The sequence below is a fragment of the Varroa jacobsoni genome, unplaced genomic scaffold (assembly GCF_002532875.2).
Source record: "Varroa jacobsoni isolate VJ856 unplaced genomic scaffold, vjacob_1.0 scaffold_464, whole genome shotgun sequence".
NCBI classification, from domain to species: Eukaryota; Metazoa; Arthropoda; class Arachnida; order Mesostigmata; family Varroidae; genus Varroa; species Varroa jacobsoni.
The window spans coordinates 19,897-30,284 of record NW_019213366.1 but is presented as its reverse complement, the minus strand read 5'-3'; the positions used below and the strand labels follow the sequence as shown (position 1 = coordinate 30,284).

The following is a 10,388-nucleotide window of genomic DNA, read 5'->3' as shown; positions in this document are numbered from 1 at the left end:
ATATTCCCTTTGTTACGTTTCCTCATTGCTATTTTTGTGCGTTATGTGCGTCAAAGAAAGCGTATAAAAGAAGGTTAATTTCACTAAATAAACTGTTATGATGCGCTAATAATAGAATATCCGTGTTAAGCCCCAGTTATTTTTTTCAAAATTTTCTAATAATAAAGTTTTTGCCTTAATCATATATATAATTATTCTTGCTTCTAAGTGGAAATTACTTAGTCGCTATGTTTTGTTATATGCATGTATACCTGGATGTATGGTGATGTTTCAATTACATATGTATTTGTGTGTCGGCTCATGTGCGTCGATTCTAGTTGATAGCCCTTAGATAGGTGAGTGTATCTGCCGGCATACGCCTGCAATTCAACGAATCGGGAGCTTCCGTCACGATCTTCGCTCTCATTCTGTTGTTACCTTTTTCCCTGTCGATATATAGCGCAATAGTTCAAGAAGCATTAGCGGTAACAGCATAAGCAATAGGTAAGACACGTTTACACAGAAACACAGAAAGTTTAAAGAAATGCGAGAGCCCTGGGATGACTATTGCTGGTTAATAGCAAATAGAGCAACTTCGTCTTGCTGGTTCAGCGCGCGTTGCTGTTCTAGATGGCATACCGCTGATCTGTACACGTTATAAATTCGTCATTGCCCAAATCGATGCAGATACGATGAACTGATTTTAAAAGTTATGCCGGCCGTCCATGATACGATCGTTCGTTCAGCAACGAACCCACTTCCCACTGACTTTTGAACTCCAGCGAGTTCGAGAAGATCTATGTACAGTGTTGCTTTCAATATAAAACTTAGATATATAGGCTAAACACGCAACCATTCATAGTCCGGGTTGCGTTCCCTTTGCTGACGCTGGCAGATGTAAATCGTGCTAAGAATAGCAGAAATAAAGCCGGAGAGCTGGTTACGACGCTGGCGGAAACAACGATTTCGACAATAACTGGAACATCGGTTAAGGACTACACATCGAAAAGTCTTCACGTGTCATTATGATTTAATATAAATTTTTTACCCTTCGGCTGCTCGGTAACATCGACATGAGGCTGACCCACCCATTTGGGGCGCTGGATGTTGAGTCAGCTGGGAAAAACACTTGACCCTGCAGTCACGGTCTCAGTGGAAAGCGTAGTACCGTTTATATATAACCATTGACTGTAGATGAAGTTCTCAATTGATGATCTGCGTCTTGTCGTAACTTGTCTCCAACTTTTATTCTTTGTCGTTTCGTTTGGAGAAGGCGTGCATGCTCGATCGGCTTGTCCGTCCGTTTGCATGTCTCTGTGTATTTCCTGTATCATATTTGACCGTAATCGACTTGTCACTTCGGTCGACAGCCGCCATTTACTATGTTATCCACATTCGGCTCAGATGTGGAGCAAGAAGTAAGCAAACATTCTGCTTTTTTGCTGTTGTGTACGGTTCTGATATATTTGGTAGCCTGCATGACTTATACCAGATTTGTAAGATAGAGGCTCTGTCAACTGTCAACAGGTAAATAGATATTACTTGAAACTACTGTGTTTGCGACGACACGCCTAGGTTGTCTTTAGTCGGAGGCTTGCTTGATCAGAACGCCACCAATATCAGTACCTACCTTTTTTCTCTACACATCTCTAATAGTCGCTTAATATGGATCACATAGCCTGACCTAAATCAAAGCTTTTCAATCGTTTTAATTGACATCTTTCATATATACATAAGCACTTTGATAAAACTATTTTGCCATCGATAGAAAACTGCAGTCGTTCTGAATTAGTATTTTGGCAGCGTTAATTTATAATATTTGTTATTTAGGATGAATTTGTTTGCTTTTTATATGATGTTATATATACAGCCCTTCGGGTCTACTGCGGAATTGTTGCCAAGTTACTAGAAACGAGGATTTAGGGACGCCCTAGTGAACGAGCCTTTCAAGTTTGGTAACGGAAGAAAAACTGTCTTTACAGTTACACAAATAGCAAATATTTTCATTGTCTTTTTCTTTACTATACTTTGTCACATAACTTTTTTAGATAACTTACCTAACGTACCGCATTTTCTCGCAGTCTGTTATTTTGGATAGCACGTTTGTCGTCCCAGTTTTTATCAGCACACAGAATTAGATGTAAGTGTTTTCAATGATGTTCTACTGTTTTTTTAGGCACGGCTATTTGCCGGTCGACTTGACTTGGGCGATTTATAAGCAAACCGGCATCAAATGGCAAAGGTGTAAATAATGATATTTGTGGGTGCTACGCTTGGAGTTCAGGATCTGGAATAAGCAAGATGAACACAATGAATACTGTGATTGTTGTTTTCTCGATTTGCTCGGTACTCTAATTCGTATTCTTGTCCTTTAACCTGTGCGCCTCCAAAAAAAAAGAAGGAACTCAAATAAACTACGAATTTGACCGCGACAAATAAAAAAAATTAACAGATGTACTTGTTTTTCGTCTTGTTTAATATTTGTTGTCCTGTGGTGGTCTACTATTAGCGGGGAACGAAGTAGGAGTTAATTATTGTAACGTAACCCATGTAGCGTAACTGGGTTAGCCCAGTAACTTACATTTTCTTCATGATGAATCTATTGTTCTCCGACCAATTCCTACATATTTAACGCGTTCTCCTGCTTCTATCGGGCACGCTATCCTATGTCATTCCATATCCAGATTGTCCTCGAATTGAAAGTCACAATATTAGTGGAAAGCTGTGACTTCAACAAAAACGACTTCCAATTTTGTCGGACTTTTATCATGGCGCACTATATATAAGGATTGTAAAACAGAAACAAAAATACATATAAACGTGATTATAGAACCATAAAATATTTGATCATCTGGGAACATCCCTGTTACCAGCCCACACCCACACATCGTGACTCTTCACCAGCGTATGCGAACGCCATCAATCATATTCACGAAATCTCTCTCCTTTTATTGGTTGATCGTCATCACTAACGGTTATTTTACGGTAAAATTACTTTAGCGCGCATATGTCTTTGACGCCCTGCTGTTTTTTCGTATATCGGTTACATGTGCCCGGCCATTGAAGCACACAGGGCACAGTGATTATTGTTCGTGCAGGGAGCATCGATTTTTACACCGTATATTTTGAGCCTTTGCTTCAAGTCGAAATGACTTCTTTTCGGTACTTTCCGTCTTGCAAACTCAATTTTTAGTGGTAGTAATGTGGTGCGTACAATCTGATCAGTAATGTAAGCTTAAGACTTTGTTAATGCGCGTACGCCATCTCAAATCAGGCGGAAGTAACCAGATTACAGACCGGCCGATCGTTGCCGTATTATGTTACAGAGCGCCGACGTATAGCAGCCATAACAGAAGCAGTAGTAGCCAAAAAGAGAAGGAATATTAAAAAAAAAAACCGTGATTTAAGTTACCGAGTCAGTTCAGCAGATAGCGAACACCTGCCACACATCTCCGACCGTTGCCACGTGCCGTGCTACAGGGACAGATCAGCACCATTTTGCATTTCGCCGAGTTGAATCCTCATTTCATCATCGTACCACATCATGATATACCTATGCGTTTGTTGAGAAGGCATTGACACTTGAATTGAATGCTGGCCCTTCAGCTGCCATCATGTCCTTTGTCTGCTATTCAATAAGTTCGTTACTGTTAGTCTTAGTTGGCGAACATCTTTTGTGGCGCCGATGACAACCCCTCACCCTCGTACAACCCCTTCTCCCGTATCACGTTCTTCGTGTGTCGTAAGTTTATATCGAAGGAGGAAAAATCACAGTTGACATTTTCTCCTAGATACTAAAAGTTGCGCAACAAAAACAACTTCAAAGGCGACAAGACGCCACTAGCCGAATTAAAGGGCTAGAAGATGAAAGAAGCCTAAGAATAGGCAGGCGACTTGACGCTGGCGCCGTGATCCTTCGACAGCAAATGTTAACGGAAAAGCACCGATTTTCGATAGTTCATGTAGTAATAATAAAATCAGCAGCAGCAGCAGCAGCGGTAACAAAAATATCATCAACAACAAAAATGACCACAGCATCAGCACCAGCAAGTTGCTGTCAAATGATCCTACTACCATTTGACTTAAATCTGTCATTAATTACCTGACACTGGATAAAAAAAATTGGTCATGCAGCGGCTTGTCATAGCTTTATTCTACTATAATTTTATTCATCGAGTCTATAGGAAAGTCGGTAGTATGGCTTTCCCCCATCATTGGCAGAATCAAGCGACCCCTTCGTAGTGAGCAGGGTATAGCATGCTGTATTGACAAGACGTTGTTATTGTTACTGTTTAATATTGAAATGGAGAAGCTGTCGTTATTGTTGTCAGCACTGTGACCGTTGTTTTTGTAGCTAAACCAGTAACAACAACAACAGCGAGGGTGGTGATTATGCAGTAACTAAAGATAGGCGGAGTTCTGTATGATACCGATGTTTTGTAGTCGTTGCAGCCGTATTTAGCCGCCGATAGCATGAACGCAGCAGCATATCAACAAAAATAAAAACGGCAATTTTTCACGCCGTTATTGCTGGTATTCCTCCTCTTTTTCTGTACTGCCTACTTTTCTCCGCTGCGTTCTACGACCCATAAAGGGACCAGATAAATGAGCACTTGGTAGGATAAGGTGGTTTTAGTTGGTTGTTCGTGATTGTTGGTAGTAACGACTAGTAGCTGCCACTGCCGCTGCTGGTGTTGAGAAGCTGAGGATTTCGCGTGACCAACATTATGCCGCTAGCCCAAATCAGCGGGAGCATCTGACGTCGGTGGGCCATTTCCACTGAACAAAGATGCAACGCATCGGCGGGATCTTTAGAAAATGTTCGCAACTCCATTGAATTATTGTCGCCCGTGAGGTTTAACCGTCGAGAGCCGGCCGGCCGGCCGGCCGGCTGGTCCGTCGACCTAGCATAACCCTAGCCTTCTGCTTAAGGTTATGCCAGGCAGTATGACATCTGTCGTTCTCATTTTAAGTGCGGAGATAATGCTACATCAGCTGAAAGTTAAAAGAACCATTTTTGCAGATCCTGCCTCGCTAAACGGATTCGAACGCTCTTAAGCAAACCTGCGACAGCAATCTCAACTGTGCGCCTAGCGAGGACGAACTCTTTTGCCAGATACGAAAAAGCGACAGGGGAGAAAGAGAAAGTCTGAGGTAGAGTTTGACACTGTCTACATACGGTATCGATTCACTTGAACGTGGTAGCTTTTGCAAGCGAGCACTTGGTCGTATTGCAGCAAATTCGTTCCAAAGTGGGCACATGTAGGTTACAGTTCCATGCTGCACACTCGGTTATCTGGACAGAACATCTGGCGTTTTAATCCAAAGATTTCCCAGGTCGTTTGTGCCGGTTAATATAGGTAGCGCTAATACTGCCTCGCTATCAATCTGCATACACGCTACTGTCGAACGAATAGTGCCGCCACCGCTAGTGGAGTACCGCATAGTTGGTTATTGTGTCTGCTCAGTGGCCGCAGCTGCATGGAGCCGAACGCCCTGATCGCAAATTAACTCTCTAAGACTATTTGTCCGACTGTAGCTGCTCGAATGTTGACTCGATGCCGCCTCCAGAATGAAAATGTTGACGAAAAAGTAAAATGGGTTTGCTCTAATTGATAGGAACATGTAGATACAGAACGTCAATAATTACTTCGGTAATGTACGTAAAGGCGTACGAAGTTAGAGTCTTGTTTCTGCTACGTTGTTTACACTGTGCGGTTACCGTTGCTACTGCTAATGTTATTTATTTTGCCTTATTATCCTCGCGGACGCTGTTGTTGTTACTATTCGCGTCACTGTTACATTTCATCTTTCGAATTTGACGATTCGTCCGCCAGGGAAAGTTGTTGCGGCCGTTTTTATCAGACTAATACTTTGAATATCGATAGACACAACCACCGCCATTACTTACTGCAACTGCTATAGCAGCTATTGCATACTGATTACGACGTTACGTGCTCAACATGCCGTTACCGGTGGGCCCCATCTCACCCTCGCCTGTGGGCGAGCGCAGAGCTCTAGCTCCAGACCGCCGCTGTTCCAAAACGATCGGCCGGAGACAATCGTGCCTTAAATTGTCAGGACTTATCGCGCGCACGTAAAGCAGCCGTTTAGCCGCTACACGCGTGCAGTCGTTGTTCAGTGACGGTTTATTATATGAAGTAGTAGCAACGATGAGCGATATTGATAAGCGATATGAAGTTGATGAGCAACTTGCCGGCACGGAGTTTCATATCTTAATTTAAACCGCCGACAAAAAGTAACATCCGTTGTTTTCAATGTCGGTGATGATATCCCTTTCTGCTTGAACAATTACTAGTTTGCAAGTGAGTGCGTGTATATAGCACTGAGGGGGTGCGGCAAACGGTACTCGATGCGATTGAATTTAGAAGAACTGTACTGCTTTGTATCACTTATTATGCCATAAATCTAGAAAAACAATGTAAAACTTTATATCCATTGAAAAAAACCAAAAGAAAAGGAAACTTTGGATACAGTGAATCAAGCAATAACGAAAATACTTCAGTCATCCTGGAAGGTACGTTTTCATTCGAAGATTAACTATGAAACCTATTAAAAATTGTGCGCGATAACTGCCGATCGAACTTATAACTAAATAATAGCGAATATTTTTTAGTCAATCAAGCTTTGGTTGATTCTTCAGTTCTTTGGCAACTAGCTCTTTGATAGGTGTGTATTTAACATGCTGACATGTTCTACAATGCCTCGATTATATCTGGTCGCGTCCCGGTTAGTTCCCTTATAAATCTCTATGAGGACTTCGCTAGAAAGAAAATACATGCTGTTAATAGTGGATACTGTTAGCAGGAATAGATTCATACGTAAATAACCGTTTACATCTATTTTGACGTTCGAGAATTTTCGTACGGGAAAAAGTAATTTATACGCTATACATATATTTCCTTTCCTATTACCAGTATGTTGTATCTAAACTTTCGGATTAGAATTATATCTAATTCAGTTCAGCAGTACAGTAGTTACCTAAGGAAGTTTGTGGCACCTTTTGAACCTTCATAGAGTGTTTCTCCAGAACCTTTTTAGAATCGTCAATAGGCAAAGCCTGCTGTACTTACTGGGTGCATCTGCACTGAGACCAGAGCTCTTTAGGTACAGCGACGCTGGGATGGATCTTTGTTGTTGTTGTGGTGGTGTTTATGGTTAGCAGCTACGACTTTCAAGAGTAAAATAGCGGTAAATCATATATTACTTAAGCATTCATCTTGTTTCGTACTAGAGCGATTGTCTTCCAACAGCACAAATATATCCCTATCTATCTACATTTAAATTCCCTTGATGAGGCAAGGTCGTCTAGGCTCAGATTCGTTGTCGGCAAAGCTCGAGTCGTTTGAGGCCGTCGAAAGAAGCCGAACGAAGTTTCATTGCCTTGTTCGTCCCGTTAATTTTTGGCCAAAATATGCAAAAACAGTGCGTAATAAATTTTTGGCCCATTAATTAATGAATTTTATTAGGAACATGACAAATCAACCTCGATTACTCGTACGGGGCGCGTTTGTCGATAACCCACATCAGCTGCTTTACCTTTGCGTGGTTTGCTGTTTTTTGGTATTTATTACAATCAGTGCGATAACTATAAATAGCGAAGAGCATACGTGACCACGCGTTTGCGGACGACGTCGTTCATTTCAGCTCCTACAACGCGAATGAAGGAGAACGCATGCACTGCGTTCCTTTCGGTCCGGTGAAGTGTCAGTGTTTTTGTTTGGACGTTACTCGTTTTGGGTCGTTTCATTCAGAAAGGCAGAGCGGACCGTTGTATCAGCAGCGAATAGAAACACAGTCACGAAAAAACGAAATTACATAGCGACACAAACGAAAGTAGTTTTTTCGTAATTTATCAGCTGAGCCACTCTGGCCTAAAAATCGTTATATCACCTTCGAAAAGCCTTGTAACACTTGACACGACACAGAGTATAGACATTGAGAAGAAATTATATTTCTATAAAAGTACATTTGGCGTTTCGCGCGAAAAGAACCTTGTCAATATCTATGCATAAGATTTGTATTGACAGTATAGTCTATATTCCCTTATCATCTCCCGCTTTTTTTTCGGCTGTCGGTAGAAGTGAAACACATCGACGACGACGACGTAGGTTTAAAAAGGCTAATGCAATAACCTTTAGGTATTAAACAAAACGGAAAGCTTCCACCGTTTCTACCTCCATGAGCTTCTATTTCCAGAATTATAATGCAAACATAACTAAAGACAAAACGACAACAGGCACGTTGGCTATTTTTTGCACGAACGTACATACAGGACATGAACATAACTATTCTATAATTTTGATTGTTTTTTAGGAGCCCTCTTTATCGAATTTAAGTTAATTGACGGAATAACGATTGTGAAATAAATAGATGCATACGTCTTAAGTGTTTTACGTAACTATGAGGCGAACATTGCAAAATATCAGGTCTATTTCACTAGCTTGGTTGAACTTTACCGTGCCTTCGTAATGAGCTTATTTTGAAGAACCTTACAATTTACGCAATATGCATATTTGGTCTGCCAGCTAAGTGTGAAAGCGTATTGTGCAGATTGTGTGACATTTACAGTCACCAGATGAATATTCATCTAGTTGTATAAATAAGCTTCTCCTTATATTGAGTCGCTCAATAAAAGGGCACACGAAAACTGTACAACTTTTGCGATTGGACATGGAACTTGCATTTCAATCGTAATTTGGAAGAAAGCTAAGTGTCCCTTGGTAACCGACTAGCCCAGACGTCAACTATAAAAAGAAAGAACAAAAAAATAATCACGTGGTCCAGATGGAGCTCCTGCAAACGCTTCTGCTTCCACTGATAAGAACTATGCTGCCATATATGTGGCATACGACTCGCTGTTATCTTCGCCTATCAGAGTATCTTCGTTTACGAACGTAACTCTACTGTCTGACGGTGCTTTGAATCTAGTAAATAGCGACGTAGGAAGAGACCACGCTTTCTGTAACATTAACTGGCTGAAGTCTCGCTCTAGATAACAAACTCCGTACCCTTTAGCTGTTAAATGAACAAGGTGGCCAGCTAGTGCTGCAATGTTTGCATTCAGACATCGGGGGAGTTTTTTTGCCTTTACTAGGGCCGAAGTGCTATAATAACTATATCATTATACCCATAAGATGATGCAGTAAATCGGTCACCTTTATACAAGTTATAGTTATAGTTATCCTCACTTACCTGATGGTTGAGAGCGAGTATGCGTGATTTACAGTGAAACAGTGTGCTATTTCAATCAGCGTGCAAGTACGTTCCTTTCCATAGCCCAGACATCGCCGTTCAGGTTTACTGATGCCTGCGTCTACGAGAGAGGGAACGGCAACTGTTCGCCTTCTCACAAGTCCTAAGTTTTATAAGAAAACTGCGATGCTCCGGTCGATTGCGCTGGTGCTTGGCAAGCCTAAATTATCCTCGATGAGCAGAGAACGTTTTTGTTTCATTCGTTCAGACATACATTTCGAATAATTCGCTGACGGCTGAGTAGCGCTGATGCCAACCGATGACTCCCATTTACTAAGCAATGGACAATTAAAAGTTTGACTTTTGGTGAAGGGTGGCATCTATGGATGATACATTAGCTATAGCTTGAATTTGTTTTTTGTTTATTTGGCCTATTTTTTATCCCTGTCTCCTGTCCACTTGAAAAATATCGCTACGTAAGATGCCACCAAAGAACACGACGACACAATAACCCATGACGAAAAAAGCAACTTCTCTTTCCATGTTGGTTCCATTGGACGCCACAAGCTGGTACAAAATAGAAGCTATTGGAATGATTTTCAACTTTCCCTGCTCTTGTGGCTAAGTGCCTCTAGCGGTGTTCGACCGTCCGCTATTCGACTGGACGACACGTCGAGTGCTGGATGTCGGAGCCGCCACTGCCGTAGCTGCAGAAAGCTTGCCGAATTCAGGGTAACAGCGACAGCCTTTACCAGTCCCTCATTGTGAGCCCCTGGCGCCGTCAATTCCCCTGCAGCTCCCAGGAAACTGACAAGTTGCTATGATGACTGCTCCAGTAGTAGGCGCAACTAGTAGCAGATAGGTTCAAATGAATAGTCGATCAATGAACGTTAACAGTGGTCAGTCATCCTGTGCCAGCGGCCGCTACCACTAAACAACAGCTGACCACTGTGCCACTCGCAGCGCAAAGCGCCAATTTCAACTACCAAAGATCAGAAAGGATGCTGGGCTTCCCTGGGCCGTCCTATTTGCAGCATATTTTTATCTTTCCCTGGAATTTTATGCCGTAAACCTAATGTCTGAACATTTCCTGACAAGACCCTCCTATATTACTGATCTGCGCCGCTACTGCAGAGTAAACAGAAAAAAATTGACTCGCTTCAACAGAGGCGGCAACGAAATTAGTAGCACTA

At 41.9% G+C, this 10,388-nt stretch overlaps 1 protein-coding gene and 1 long non-coding RNA gene across 3 annotated transcripts in view; one reads left to right on the top strand and one right to left on the bottom strand.

Moving 5' to 3' along the window:
* ck (unconventional myosin-VIIa ck) overlaps positions 1-10,388 on the top strand; it is a 40,776-nt gene that overhangs the window by 18,672 nt on the left and 11,716 nt on the right. The gene's annotated exons all lie outside the window — the stretch shown is intronic.
* On the bottom strand, positions 2,148-9,314 carry LOC111260667 (uncharacterized). The gene is made up of 3 exons (XR_002680472.2): positions 9,196-9,314; positions 2,561-2,755; positions 2,148-2,266 (listed from the first exon to the last, which is right to left on the bottom strand). It is a non-coding gene; the product is annotated as an uncharacterized LOC111260667 (long non-coding RNA).